We start from the raw sequence: 16532 nt of genomic DNA on the forward strand, positions 1-16532 counted from the left end.
ATTTTTTTACACGTGTGGGTTTCGTTCAATTCTCGCTCCTCTCCGAGTTTCCATTACCAGGTTCCCTTACAGAGGACCTCTTTCCCTGGACTGTGTGCTGAGCACTTTTTCTAAGTTAACCACACACAACTCAGAATCCGATTTCGTGTTCTATCCGGGAAGGTTCAATCACAAAGAGGGGTTTGGGAGGCCTAGAAGAGCGCCCTAGATGGAGATCAGCATTGAGTTCGAGCAAGGAGCGAGGACCCTCCGGAGCGCCCGGGCACTTGCACCCGCGATAGCTGAGGATCCGGCGGCAGAGGTCCAGGGGTTGGCTCCTTGCCCGGGAAGGTTCTTCCTCCTTTTGGGCAGCTTTCGGGATCTGCTCTTAGAACCCAAGTCCTTTTGGGGTGCAAGCCCAGGCCAAGTGCAGGGCCTGGAAAAATTCCGCGCAGAGATAAAGTCAAGTGGTTCTGGCTGGGTTCGGAGCCAGGGCAGCAGCATCAGGTCGAGGGATAAGAAACGGCTGCAGCGCCCAGGGCTCGACAGCGAGGGGCTTCGCGCGCGCCACCGGGGTTGGACGCGGGACCTCGAGCTGGGAGGACCCGGCGTAGATGTCCAAGGTCGCGGCCGGGGATGCCACGCAGGGTGCGCGCGCCAGCCCGTTCATAGCCCGCGGGATCCCAGCCCTGCAGGAGCAGCAGTCCGTGGAAGCAAGAACCTGGGACGTGGTTTGCAAACGGCGGTGGGGCCGAGGCGAGAGCTGCGGGCCCGCTTCGGAGAGCGTGCTTGGCCTTGGCCTTGGAGCACGCACCATGTCCGTCTATTTTCCGGAGCCAGGCTACTCATACCCGGGTGGTAGCTGCAACACTGGAGGGGTTGGGGCTTTGGAGAAGCTGAATAACGCCACTCAGGTGGGGTGAAGCGTGGGGTGCACAAGCAGGTCACCTCGAAGTGAGTCTCCTCCTCTTCCCCCTCCCATGACTTAGCAACATTACCCCTATCCTACCCCTTGCCCCTGCGTTTACCCCCTACCCCCACCCCCTGTCCCTAGAGGTCACTTGGCAAGAGGCTCAGAGAGCCAGGCAGGGTCAGCCCCTCCACACCTGCCCTCCACCTACCCCGTTACTTTAGGAGTCTCCTTCCAAGCTTTCCCTTTGTTTCATGTTGTTTTGGGGGTTACACCAGGCGATGCTCAGAGTTATCCCTGGCTCTGCACTAGGGGATCACTCCTGGTGGTGTGCAAGGTATCATACGGGGGTTCCGGGAATCGAAGCCGGGTCGGAAGCATGCAAGACAAGCACTCAACCCTTTGTTACTATTGTTCCTATCCCTTTTCTTTTCTGTCTATCCCTCTCCCCACTCCCTGCCCACCCCCCCACCCCCAAACCCCCGTCATTCTTGATTTCAGACTCCCTTATGCTCTTGGCTTGGCTAGAGCAGGCAAGCAAAGGAGAAGAAGGTCGCGGTTCAGAGTCCAGCTCAGAGTAGAGGAGCAAAATTTGTGCCTGGACTAGCAATTCAGTGACACAAAGGCCGCAGGAGAGTAGTCCACAGAGAGAGAGACCAGTGACAGCTGATGACGGGAGGGCCACTTAACCTCAATGGAAATTTGGGTGGAGGTTTGATCTTTGTAGCCCTTATCAATGGGGATAATATAACCTCCTTTAGTCAAGGACTATTAAGGGAATGTTTCCAAAGTTAAAAGTCTATCAAAGTGGATATTCTTTTTGTGTGTGTGTGTGTGTGTGTGTGTGTGTGTGTGTGTGTGTGTGTGGTTTTTGGGTCACACCCGGCAGTGCTCAGGGGTTATTCCTGGCTCCAGGCTCAGAAATTGCTCCTGGCAGGCACTGGGGACCATATGGGATGCCTGGATTCGAACTGATGACCTCACGCATGAAAGGCAAACGCCTTACCTCCATGCTATCTCTCCAGCCCCCACAAAGTGGATATTCTTAAAGAGTTACTAAAGGTTCACATAAAAATGTGAGTGATAAGACAAGAACCACAGCAATCTTTTCTTTTGTATCTTATGAAGGTTAGTACATGTTATTATTCATCTGCCTCTTACGTACAATTGATATGTTTTAATTGTCTTTAGAAAGTGGAGATTGAGGGTTTCTATGATCATCTGAGGTCTCAAACTTCAATCCATGGGTAGGGCTGGGAGAAGACCCAGGTTCAGCCCCAGTGAGAAGAGCAGTAATATATGTACATATTTCTTGAGGGTTCACCATATTCACCAGGCTCACCTCTCATCAGAATATCCCTTCCAGCTATTGTAACTTTTTTTCTTTTTTTTTTTTTTTTTTTTTGGTTTTTGGGCCACACCAGGCAGTGCTCAGGGGCTACTCCTGGCTATCTGCTCAGAAATAGCTCCTGGCAGGCACGGGGGACCATATGGGACACCGGGATTCGAACCAACCACCTTTGGTCCTGGATCAGCTGCTTGCAAGGCAAACACCGCTGTGCTATCTCTCCGGGCCCTATTGTAAGTTTTTTTTTTTAATGTAGGAAAAACGAGGTAGAAAGAGGCAAAAGAGCTTCAGCAAACTTTACAAGTCAGATCAGATTTAAAACTAAGTAGTGAGGTTTATACTGCCAGGGTTCTCATTGCTTTTGAATGGGGCTCCCCAGAATTATCAATGAATTCAGGGCCCTCCCTACAAAGCAAAAAGAGATTACCCAGGTTTCTTTGCCTGTTGGGGTCAAGTTGGGGGGTTGTAAGGAAAGTAATTGACCTCAGAGTTCCACTATTTGTCAAACAGAGAAAAGAACACATAGCAAGTAGATGTGAGGATCAGGTACCCAGAGAGGACCCAGAACCTGACTAAATATTACCTGTCATAGAGTGAGGGATGGGTGGAGTCTGTATTGGACTCAGGACATTAGGCCCAAGGCAGTTCCAGGCCTGAAGTGAGGCCTGAGTGCTGCAATGTCTCAGGCAGGGAGCTCTTCAGGGATTTTTATTAGATTTGGTTTGGGGATTAATACCTTTTGGTAGTCAAAGTCTACTTCTAGCTGTATATGTACCTTTGGTGAGAGGGTGTGTATGTTTCCAGTGGTGTTTGAAGATCATGTGGTTCTGGGGATTCTCTAACCAGGGTCTTCAGCATGCAAAGCAAGTACACAAACCATTGAGCTGTAAATTTTGAAGGAGATTGGTGACTGGGGAGACTCAGGCTCACAGTTCGGTGAGTTGGTGGTTTGCAAGCCTATGGACCTAAATTGGGGGCAAATCCTACAGACTCAGATTCTAAATGGCCTCCTCAGATCAGTTAGGATCTCACCTTTGCCCTTACTGTTCACACAGTCCCAAGTTGTATAGACTGATGGTTGAATCCTCCTGTCTTTCACTGATGATCCAATCACAGGGCAGTTGCTAGTCTTCTTTTATAGATAGTAAAGTATCTCCATTTCACTCTCTCTAAAGTAAATAGAGTGTAAACTTAATGGATTGAGATTAAGTTACTTTACACCAGAGCCTGGTAGAACATTAATTCTACCTAGTAGCTATTCTGGTTAATAGGAGAGACCTTGACTCCGCCAGTTGGTCTTCTGCCCTCCTTTGGCTCCCCTTTCTCACCTCATCTACTGTTTCTTTTGGGGGGGGATCTCTAATATCACAGTCAGTCTGCAGAATGCTTTTCTGGAGTGGGTAGTCCATGATTAAGGTTAAGATATATGTGCTGGGGCCGGATAGATAGCACGGAGGTAAGGTGTTTGCCTTTCATGTAGATGGATGGTGGTTTGAATCCCGGCTCCCATATGGTCCCCCAAGCCTGCCAGGAGCAATTTCTGAGCACAGAGCCAGGAGTAATCCCTGAGTGCTGCCGGGTGTGACCCCCCCCCCAAAAAAAAAGATATCTGTGCTGGGGAGCCTGGTAACTGCTCAGGGCAAGGTGGGAAGTATCTAAGTGCCACCATAAAGTGCAATATTTTTGGAAATAGAAAGGAGGGAAAATACCTTGTCTAGAAGGCACCATGCTCAGCATGAGAAAAAAAAGAACAGAAGAGGAAAAGTCTCATTTTATTTCATGCCCACAAAGATCTTAATAACCCTGGCCAGGGATGTAGCTCAGAGCAGAATACATGCCTTGCATGAGTGAGGTCCTGGGTTCTATACCCAGCATTGGGGGATTGGGAGGGAAGAGTATTCCACCTCTGTCATATATTTATTGGTTCTTCTTTTAGAGTTACATCAGGCAGTGCTCAGGGTAGCAGTGCCAACCTGGCTAGAAGAAGTGCCCAAGAGAACTGCAGAGATGACCTTTGGCTGGTCTGAGATGGGATTACCCAGTGGAAGTAATTCCTCAGGACATCCAGGTGAAGCACAGTGGCCTACCCCAGGAGATTGGGGCCATCGAGTCACCTAGCAAGCATAGATTTTAGATTCTGAGATTTAATGAGTCTGTGGCACCCTCCCCAGAGGATTCCTGAAAGCCAGCCCCAGATTTCCATTATGTTTGGCATCCTAAGAGTCCTCCTTGAACCAGTCTTTAAATTCTTCCTTCCTTCCTTCCTTCCTTCCTTCCTTCCTTCCTTCCTTCCTTCCTTCCTTCCTTCCTTCCTTCCTTCCTTCCTTCCTTCTCTCCTTCCTCTTTCTTTTTCTTCCTTCCTTCCTCCTTTCTTTCTTTCTTCTTTCTTTCTTTTCTTTTTTCTTTCTTTCTTTCTTCTTTCTTTTCTTTCTTCTTCTTCTTTCTTTCTTTCTTTCTTTCTTTCTTTCTTTCTTTCTCTTTCTCTCTCTCTCTCTCTCTCTCTTTCTTTCTTTCTTTCTTTCTTTCTTTCTTTCTTGTCTTTCTTTCTTCTTCTTTCTTTCTTTTCTTTCTTTCTTTCTTTCTTTCTTTCTTTCTTTCTTTCTTTCTTTCTTTCTTTTCTTTTTTTCTTAAATGGGCCATACCCTGTGATGCTCACGATTATTTCCTAGCTCTACATTCAGGACTCAATCCTGGAGCTATCCCGGACCATATGGGATGCAGGCCACGGACCAGGCAGAAATCCTAATTGCTGGACTATATAGTTCAAGTCCCAGTTGCTTTTTATCCTTGCTGACCTGTCTTGAGGCTCACTGTGTTGTTTACTGTGCAAAAGGCGTCAGGTGCCGGCTCCCAGAGCCCTCTCTCCACTCCACTTGGCAAACATCACTGAGAGCTCTTGGACCCTGCACAAGCGGTGCTTGGGCGGCTGTGACCACTTCATTAAGGCCAAAGGACTTATTTTTTTTTTTTTTTTGGTTTTTGGGCCACACCCTGTGACGCTCAGGGGTTACTCTTGGCTATGCGCTCAGAAGTTGCTCCTGGCTTCTTGGGGGACCATATGGGACGCCGGGGGATCGAACCGCGGTCCGTGCGCAGGCAAGGCAGGCACCTTAGCTCCAGCGCCACCGCCCGGCCCCAAAGGACTTATTTTTGAATTCGATTAAATTAATTTTGGGGACTAGCTCGCCCAGTGGTGTCCAGGGCGCTCAGGGACCACTCCTGGCAGTGCTTAGGGGGAACAAAGCAAGCTCCCTATCTGCTTTCGTTATCTCTTGGGCCCCTAAAGTTTTGTTTAAAAGAGGGAAATAGGGCCGGAGAGATAGCATGGAGGTAAGGCATTTGCCTTTCATGCAGGAGGTCATCAGTTCGAATCCCGGCGTCCCATATGGTCTCCCGTGCCTGCCAGGAGCGATTTCTGAGCATGGAGCCAGGAATAACCCCTGAGCACTGCCGGGTGTGACCCAAAAACCACAAAAAAAAAAAAAAGAAAAAAAAAAAAGAGGGAAATAAACTGGAATTTCATCCGATAGTCGCATCTCCTCCCATTTTTTTCTCTGACTGGTCAGGAGCCAAAGAGGGTTCCCAGATCCCCGGGCTGTATAGTGCGGTTGCAGCTGCCCGTCACCCCAAGGGCCGACCTGCGCCCAGACTCGCAGATCCTGCAACGCCGGGACTGACTTCGCCCTGCAGAGAGGGTTTGGGGGCCCACCAGGCCCGGCGGTCAGAGGACCTCCGCAGGAAGGGTCGGGGGAGCCGGGCCGCGGGGATTTGAGGAGCACAGGAGAGCCAGTGGCAGGGCGAGTCTTTTCTCCTCCGCCGGGCCTCGGCCCAAGAATACATTCAAGGGGTGCTTGGACGCCTCCAGAGATTGCCTCTGGAGAGAGGGTGGGATTCCCAGACTTGACTGCATGGAGAGGGCGTCCACAACTTCCAGCGCCGGGCTGGGTGGTGTCTTTCCTATCACTCTCCACCAGTATTGGAAGGATAATGTTTTCTTCCGAGGGGGGGGGGGGGAGAGGGCGTTCCCGTGCCAAAACACAAGCCCAGGTCGCTGGCGAGCAGAGGGGCCAAGAGCGAGCACCAGGACCGAGAAGTACAAGGTCGAAACCCAGACCGAAACTTGAGGTCTACTTTAATTTTGGTCGATAGAGGAGAACTTGGGCCCTGGAATCCAAGTCCTTGAGGGAGCCTGCCCCGGGCCGACACCCTGTGCCCCATTTCTCCCATAGCCTCCTGCCCTTGTTTTGGTGGTTGCGCTGAAATTTCTGAGCGCCCGAGGGACAGCTTGAATCTGCGTTATTTATTCGTTGGAGACCCGGGCGAGTCACTTGACGTTTCTCAGTCCTTTTTCCATCAAGACGGGCTGCCCGATTTTCACAGGCTATTCTATCTATGACTTGCTTCTCTGAGACCCCTAAAAGCCCAGAACTGGGACGACCCCAGGCCTCAATCCTTTCTCCCCTACTCTCACAGGCACACAGACGAAAGCCAGTGGACTTAGAGCTGAGGACAAAGTGTCCAGCGAGCCTGGCACCCGCCTTGCACTACTACATAGGATCCCCTGACTCTCAACACAGGTTATCTATCTCTGAGCACCTGAGGGTGCGTCCTTTCCCCCAGCCGCCCAAAGAAATGGAAATGCTGTAGTAGAGGTGGATAAAGGTGTCAAGGGACTAACAATGAGAAATACCTTTTTTTCTACCATGCTATCAAATATTTGGAAAATTTCTTTTAACATCTCTTTGTTCAGAAGGATACTATATATTTGCATATACATATGTGTATGCAATATTGCACACATTTTATTTTTTACAAAAGAGTTTTTCCCTCCTTCTTTATAAGAACCCCCTTATGGGGCTGAGAGATTGTTCAGGAGCTAAACACGTGCTTTGCGTGCTCATGGCCCAGACGCCACACGGTCTTCTCCAGGAGACACGTCCAGGAGTGTCTTTGAGCATGGCTGGGTGTGGCCCCAAATCAAAATATAGCAGAAGAAATAAGAGGCCTTCATTATCTAATAAAATAGAAACAATCACCTCTAGACAATTTAGTAAAATCCATTAAGTTGTTACTTTAGGCTAGTGTTTTCCATCTTTTTAAAAAATATGAACTAATCAGATATGTTAACCATATGCTTAATTATAAAAGCTAATTTCCATTTAATAATGTAATTGTTGTATAAACACTGACAGTTTATTAGTCAAGGTGTTAAAAATTTTATCTAGTTATCTTTTTTTAATGGATGATTGAAATCATCCATAAAAAAAAGCTCAAAGTTATTAGACTATTAGTTTTCATGAGGTTTGACTTTGCGGCTGTTTAAAGAATTCAAGAAGGCATCTTCCACTTGCCTGTGATTTTGGTTCTCACAAACATCAACACTTGTGATCAGCTTCTGACCAAAATTTTCATATAAGGAGAGGGTACACCAGGCTACTCAGTCATGCTGGGCTTGTGTGCTGGCTCAGAAAGCTGTGCAGATGACACACTCTTGCAGACAAAACATGTCACCCTTCAGTGATCTTAATACCGTTGTCCAGCCATGCACTCCTCTTGGGAAAGTGATTATGTAGTTAACTAGTAAACAGCTGTTCCCCACAATTGTATTCAGAGTTAGAAATATGTGGTTTAAGCTTTGCTTAAAGTTCTGTGTTTCTTATTCTCTTTCTCCTTTTTTTTTTTTTTTTAGTGGTATGTATGTGTTTTAATCTCCACCCATCTAAATTTAGAGTTGATTGTAGCTTTCTCCTGTTAGGAAGAAAATACACTTTAACACTATAAAACATATTAGAGATCACTAAAACTATTCATATATAATGCACATGAAACCATAGCTCTCAATGATGCCACATTTAAGGTTATTTGGCATTCTTCTTTCTGACTTTATTTGAGAGAATAGTTTTAATGAACTGTTCTATATTTCCTTTGATTTAAAATTCAAGAAACCTACTATGTCAGGTTATCTCCTTGAAAGATGGTATTTAAATGCCAGATGGAGAACTAGCCTACTAATAGGAACAAAGTTTGACTTTAATTCAATTGAAAAAATGTGGAATATTTTTGTAAGCTATACTACTATCAAATGACAAGAACTTTTAAAGACTTACCTTAAACTATTTCCTTAGAGTCATTTACCATCCTTATTAGGTATATCTCCTATAAAAACACCCATTCAGGCATGCCACACTGAAGTATTTGTTAAGAACTTAAAAGGTTTTGTAAATCCTAGCACTCAGGGAGAAGTGTTTGTCTTGAGACCCTTTGTCATCATTGCCTGGTTATTGGATCATAGAGGGGTGGTTAGATCTGACTGCTACTCTCAAAATGCTGAATTCGCTGCATTGTTAAGAGAAATTAGACTCAGCTCTAGAAGTCTGCCATTCACGATACAATAATAAAAATTGTACCTGGTAATAGTTGGTGCTCAATTATTTGTGAAAGCACAGACAATGGCTCAGAGGCTTAAAGCAGAGCTCAAAAGTCTGTACTGTCCTCAACTGTTGAGGTGGCCCTGACAGCTTGAGCCGGGGAGCTCTGCTGAAGGGTTCAGGGTCACAGAAAAAGTAAGTTGAATTTTCACACTGGTGAAATCATGATGCTCTGGGGGGTCCCATGCAAAGGAAAAATAAAATAGAATTATTTGTGCATGAATAAATGCCAAAAATATTAAATTTTATATTTATTCTTTAATAAGTATAGTTTGATAATATAACATCTATAAAGACGTATTCTTCTATTGTTGGACATTTGAGATGTAACCAATTGGGTGGCTATTTTTGAATAATATGACTATAAATATTAATGCATATATATTTTCGTTGGTGGGTGTAGTTCTAGTATTAGAATTTCTGGGTAATATCAGAGTTATTAATTATTATGAGTTAAATTACTTACAAACATTACATACTACTCTGCTATTGTTTTCCCTCTAACTCTGAATAAAAATTAATGGTGCCTGAGAGGAGCCCAGTCGGTAAGAATCTCATATGGATCCCTGAGAATGCCAGAAATCATTCTTTAGTACAGAATCAGAAGTAAGCCCTGAGCATAGTCAGTTGTAGCCCAAAAATAAAATTCAAAAAGACAAAGGAATAAAAGTTAGCGGCCATAACAAAGTGCTCAACTGTTTTGGTCTTAGTATGTTCTCTTTCCTCTAAAACTTTTTTAGTTTTTTTAGTGTTTGGGTCACACCTGGCAATACTCAGATACTCCTGGGGACTCTGCGTTTACAAGTACTACAGGTAGTGCTTAGGGGATGCCAGGGATTGAACGTGGATCAGGCATGTACACTACAGGCACCTTAACTCATGTATTATGTCTTCAGCTCTAGTATGCTCTTTTTCATGCTACTTCCACAGTTACTGTGGTTGCTTCAGGCTGTGTTTAAAAGTTTAGAGGCCAGACCTTTTCTGCTGTCATTTCTTTCTCTCTTGCAACTCTTCCAGGAAGCATTTGTACAGTCCTTCTCTCACTTGACTCAATGCCATCACCAAGTAAAGAGGGCCTTCCCTAACTAGTCAATTCTAGCTCTAATCACTCCCTATTTTTTCCATTACACTATGTATTTCTCTTGTTTGCTTACTATAACAGTAGTTGGTATCATATATATGGTGGTTTTATGTTATTTTATTTTTTGGTTTTGTTCCTCAACTGTAAAGCTCATGAGGGCAGATATTTATCTGTGTGGTCCCTTTTCTCCACCAACCTCATTGCTGTATATGCTGCTATAGCAACAGCTTGCTAGTCCTAGAATAGTTATTAACATAAGCAGATGCTTAATTAGTCATGATTTAATGAACTAATCAGTGGATGAAGAGAGGATGCCACAATGATAGAAGCAGACTGTTGCTGTAAGGGTTGGAAGGCCTGACTGCTTTTTGGTCAGTTTACTAGTTGATTTCCTCTGTGCCTCCAATTAGTTGTTATTTTGGGAAGTCACTTCCAGCTCCCTTATCAATGGGGATAATACAACCTCCTTCAGTCAAGGACTGTTAAGGGAATCAAATAAGAAAATGTGGATTAAAAATGCTTCCAACGTTAAAAGTCTATCAAAGTGGATATTTAAGCTTAAAGAGTTACTAAAAGGTTTCCATAAAAATGTGAGATTAGAGTGATAAGACAAGAACCATAGCATGTTTTCTCTTTGTATATTATGAAGTTTAGTACATGTTACTATCCATATGCTTCTTACCCTTGTCAATAGATATGTTTTAATTCTCTCTAGAAAGTGGAGATTGAGGGTTCCTATGAGTATCTGAGGTCTCAAATTTGAATCCATGGGTAGGGCTGGGAGAAGACCCACGTTCAGCCCCAGTGAGAAGAACAGTAACCTATGTACATATTTCTTTTTTATTTTTATGTAAATATTTATTTAAGCACCATAATTACAAGCATGTTTGCAGTTATTTTTCAATCATAAACAGAATAACCCCCTTTACCAATGCAACATTCCCACCACCAATGCCCCCCACCCCTGCCTGCATTCGCCACAGGCATTCTACTTCTCTCATTCTTTACATTGTCATGCTAGTTGTTAGTGTAGTTATTTTCCTAACAGCATTATTTCCCTAACTCTTTGTGGTGAGCTTCAAATTGTGACCTGGTCCTTCTGGTCCTGCCAGCCCTTAACTCTATTGTATCTGGGCCTTATTACAGTAATGTCTTTAATTTTTTTTAAAACCCATAGATGAGTGAGACTACTCTGTGTCTATCTCTCTCCCTCTGACTTATTTCACTCGACATAATAGATCCCAAGTACATCCATGTATAGGAAAATTTCATGACTTTATCTCTCCTGATGGCTGCATAATATTCCATTGTGTATATGTACTATAGTTTCTTTAGCCATTCATCTGTTGAAGGGCATCTTGGCTGTTTCCAGAGTCTGGCTATTGTAAATAGTACTACAATGAAAATAGGTGTGAGGAAGGAATTTTTGAATTGTATTTTTGTGTTCCTAGAGTATATTCCTAGGAGTGGAATAGCTGGATCATATGGGAGTTCAATTTCCAGTTTTTTGAAGAATCTCCTTGTTGTTTTTCATAAAGGCTAGACTAGACAGCATTCCCACCAGCAGTGAATGAGAGTTCCTTTCTCTCCACATTCCGCCAGCACTGATTGTTCTTATTCTTTGTGATGTGTGCCAGTCTCTGTGGTGTGAGATTGGTACCACATTGTAGTTTTGATTTTCATCTCCCTGATGATTAGTGATGTGGAACATTTTTTCATGTGTCTTTTGGCCATTTGTATTTCTTCTTTGAGGAAGTGTCTGTTCATTTCTTCTCCTCATTTTTGATGGGGTTATATGTTTTTTTCTTATTATTATGTATATTTTGGAGATTAGCTCCTTGTCTGATAGGTATTGGGTGAATAGTTTCTCCCATTCTGTGGGTTGCTTTTGTATGTTAGGCACTATTTCCTTTGAGGTGCAGAAGCTTCTCAGCTTAATGTAGTCCCTCTGTTTATTTCTGCATCCAATTGTTTGGAGAGTGTTGTTTCCACCTTGAAGATGCCTTTGGTCTCAATATCCTGGAGTGTTTTACCTTGTGTTGTTTTATATACCTTATGGTTTCAGGCCTGATATCAAGGTCTTCAATTTATTTGGATTTGATCTTTGTGCATGGTGTTAGATGGGGATCTTAGATCACTTTTCTACAAGTGGCTAACCCCAGTTGTACCAACACCAGTTGTTGAAGAGGCTTTCCTTGCTTCATTTTGGATTTCTTGCCCCTTTATCAAAGATTAGTTGTTTGTATGTCTGGGGAATATTCTCTGAATACTCAAGTCTATTCCACTGATCTGAGGATATGTCTTTATTCCAATACCATGCTGTCTTGAGAGTTCACCATATTTACCAGGCTCAACTCTCATCAGAACATCCCTTTCCAGCTATTGTAACTGTTTTTATGTAGGGAAAGTGAGACAGAAAGAGGCAAAAGAGCTTCAGCAAACTTTACCAGTCAGATCAGATTTAGAACCAAGTATTGAGGTTTATACTGCCAAGGTTCTCATTACTTCTAGATGGTTGTATTAGAGGCACGCAGTCTATGGCAGGGGATGCTCCTCTGACAAACTTGAACAGCAGTTGGGAAAGAGAGGTGCTCCCTGGTGTATTCAAGAAAGTGATGTGGTTGTAAAAGTCTTGCTCCTTCTCACAGCACACTCAGTAATGACTTTTATGAGAAAGATGGCCATACACAAAATTGAAAGTAAAAATAATTCAAAGCATAGTACTTTTTCCAATCTATGTGTCTGTGGACTAAGATTATTTGAATTAGTAGAAAAAATGATTATCAAAAATGATAATAGCATCAATGGATAGACTCACACAGCTATATTTAAGCATTGTGTTTATCCTAATGATAACTCTCAAATCCTCAAATAATTGGTCTTTATTGAAGGGTGCTAAAGAACTTATCCTTTTTTGTTTGTTTGTTTTTGGTTTTTGGGTCACACACAGCAGCACTCAGGGGTTACTCCTGGCTCTATGCTCAGAAATCACTCCAGGCAGGTTCGGGGGACCATATGGGATTCCGGGATTCGAACCACCATCCTTCTGCATCTAAGGCAAATGCCCTACCACTGTGCTATCTCTATGGCCCCAGAACTTATTATTTTTTTTTTTGCCACACCCTGTGATACTATCACTGACTCTGTGTTGAGAAGTAACTATTGAGGGTGTTTGGGGAAATCATATACATGCTGGGGATTATCCTTACAAGATCATATGTAAGAAAAGTGCCTTAACATCTGTGTGATCTCTTCAGCTTCAAGAAGTCATTCTTTTTTGATTACTTGGGAACATTCTTGGAGGTGTTCAGGGATTAGTCTTATCTCTGGGCTTAGGAATCACCCCAGGAAAGCTCAGGGGATCATATAGTGTATCAGGAATTGAACTCTGGTTGATTGCATTCAAGACAAACTTTCTATCTGCTGTACTATCTGTCTCATTTCAAGATAACTCACTACCAAAATTTAAAAGCAGTGGTTGAGAGTGATAATAAAGTAGGTAAGACTTAATTTGCATGCAGTCAACCTTGTTTCAATCCCTAATATTCCATATAGCCCCCCAAGTGCACCAGAAATGATTCCTGAGTACAGAACCAGGAATAACCCCTGAGCATTGTGAGGTATGGTACAAAACCCAAAACAAATAAAGTTAAAAATTTCAAAAGCATAAAGCAAGGAAGGACAACAGGGATCATAACACTGTAGTAGGGAGGAGTTAGAGTTTGATTGACCAGAATGCTTAGTGTGGAGAGAGTGTGTGCAAGTGGTAGAGAACATACCAAACAGGGCAAAGTTCTGAGTTAGATCCCTGGCATTGCACACTCTCCTCCCTGCCCTGCCCCAGCATAGTTAGATATAACCAGAGTGACCTTGAGTATCACTGGTAGATCTATTAAACAATAAATCGACAAAATAAAAATCAGCAATTTTTTTATCCACTCTAAAAAATAATTGTTCTGTTTGTGTTATAAAAGCAGAAACTTGGAATAACAAATTAGTAAATGAAGGAAGTTTTTTTTATAGAAGTATCCTTAACAAATAAATAAAGATAGAATAGAATTGGAAGATCACTATTTTCCAGCACCAAATCATTAATTATCTATGCACTGAACATTCACAATGCTGACATAAAATAGAGAGAAGGCAGATATTATGTGTCTTTTAATGGAAGGAAACATAGAGTGTAAAATACTTTTGCTAAAAATCTGAACCTGAGGAGCCAGAGTGTGGCGCAGCAGTAGGGCATTTGCCTTGCATACTGCTGACCTAGGATGGACCGCAGTTCAATCCCCTGGAGTACCATATGGTCTCCCAAGCCAGGAGTGATATCCAGGAGTAACCCCTGAGTGTCACCGGGTGTGGCCCAAAAAACAAAACAAAAAAAAAAAAAACTTTCTTTTTGAATCTGAATATAATTGAATTCCTAGGTTCAAACAATAAAAATTTCAGGACAATTTAGAGGATAGAGAAATGTGTAAAATAACATGTCAGCATGATCCAATATTTGGAAACTTTAGAGGCCAGATAACTTACTTTTTAACAAATATATTGGAAAGAATAAAAGGGGGAGTCTTTGAATTAAAAGATACTTATAAAATTAGTTATAATAAGTTTACTTATTTAAATTATGACTTGAACAAACTGCCAAAATATTTATGACATTAAAACAATCAGAAATATGCACATTGAGTGTACTAAAGATTGGTTGTTTTTGTCAAGCTTAAGATGAGTCCTTGCTAGGACTAGAGAGGTAGTACAGAGGGTAGGTGCTGGGGCATTTAGGCTGTTTGCTTTGCATGAAGTTTGGCCTCTGGTTTGATCTCTGGTAATCCATATGAATACACCAGGAATGATCCCTGTCCAGAGTAAGCCCTAAGCAATGCTCAGGTCTGGCCCCAAAAAAGAACATGAAGAAGAGAAGACTCCTTACATGCAGGGAGTTGGTCCAGAGGGCAGGAGCATGTGCCATGTATGTTGAAGCCCTAACATTAATCCCTGTACTACATGGTCCCTGAGACTGGGAGAGAGCTACATTTAATCCTGGCACCACAACGCTGGGAGTGACCTTGGGATCCAAGTAACAGTAGGTTGTGCCTCCTAATAATAAATTGTTCATATTGGTTTTCTAAGTCCCTCTCTTCTAGGAATATATACTGAAATAACCTACATGTGAACCTACATGTGAAATTATATCACATTTGGGATTTGCTTCAAAATAATGTGTTAGGAGACCCTCCTATGTGTTTCTTTGCTCTTGTGAGTAAAATGAAAACATTTGATAACACTTATATTGATTTGGATCTAAAGTGATTAGAAATGAAATCACATACCCTACTGGTAGGACTACAAAATAATTTGAAAACTGACCATTCTTTATAATATTCACCATATAACCACCCTTAGGACCTAGTTGTCTTACTCCAGATATTTATCCAAGAGAAATAAAAGCGTATGCCATAAATAGACTTAAACAAGGGTACTTAACTCCTTCTAGGACTGATCCCTGAGAGCAGAGCTAGGAGAAAGTCCCAAGCACTTTCAAGCACTGTTCATGTGCCCCCACACAAACAATCTACAAGAAAAAAGATCAAGCAAAGATGAAATCATGCCTGGTGGTTCAGGAATCATCTAGCCTGGTATGAGGCAACTGGGCAGAGCTGTCTGTATTCTAGTACAGTTGCTGCGGAAGCCTCAGCCTGGATAAAATTTCAGAAGAGAGTTTTCCTTGACTAGATCTTTCTATATTTAGTTCAGGATCAAACTTTCTCTTTTGGGGATAATTGTCATGTAGAGCCGAAAGAAGCAGTAAATTCACAGGTTTGGTAATGTCTAGCTTAAAATAAAAACGAAGGGATTTTTCAACCTTTCTGAGAGGAACAGAAATCAGACAATATGAGACATAAGCACCAGGGCAAGATGCTGGGAGCTAGGTGGGATTGGGCCATCTGCCGAGCAGTGTTGCTGTTTCTCTTAACACGGGCCAAGTACCTCACTTTTTGGATTTCAGTTTTTCTTCCCCAAATGAAGGAATTACTGAATATAGTTTCTGGAAATATCTGTGAACATTAGTGTTCTTGGGTGCTTCAGCTGTTGAATTATTAGAATATGATCTTTCTTAACATGGGACTTACCTTACTCATTTTGTCATATTAATTGCAACCAGTCAATCAGTGACTTTATTTGTGCTCTGTTCCTCTTGTTACCTCCTCCTCACTGATGTTACGATGATTTATAACATGTGACTGAAAGACAAATACGGGAAATCGTTCCATTTCAAGGCTGATTTCAACTCAAGTTAATTATCAGAGAGTTACAGAGTCCTAGGCTTAGGAGAACAATTTTAAGTTCTAAAACAATTACCTTCCTCATACTCAGAGGCCCGTCTACAACTTTTGTATAAATTATAAGGATATGGAATCCTCCAATAAGATGCAACTATGGGATGACAGATTGTAGGGTACCTTTAATTTATTGGAGAATTCCTCTACCTCATCTGTTTCAGGATAGAATTTATTAAAATAATGACACAAGAAGTTGTTATTAAAGAGAGGAGGGCTGGAAGGTCCAGCCCACGACATGAAGCTCATCACAAAGAGAGGTGAGTGCAGTTAGAGAAATATCTACACTGAGAACTAGCATAACAATGTGAGTGAATGAGGGAAGTAGAAAGTCTGTCTAGAGTACAGGCAGAGGAGGGATGGGGAGGAGGGAGATTCGGGAAATTGGTGGTGGGAATGTTGCACTGGTGAAGGGGGGTGTTTGTTACATGACTGAAACCCAACTACA

This window comes from Suncus etruscus, chromosome 5 (genome assembly GCF_024139225.1).
Source record: "Suncus etruscus isolate mSunEtr1 chromosome 5, mSunEtr1.pri.cur, whole genome shotgun sequence".
NCBI lineage: Eukaryota > Metazoa > Chordata > Mammalia > Eulipotyphla > Soricidae > Suncus > Suncus etruscus.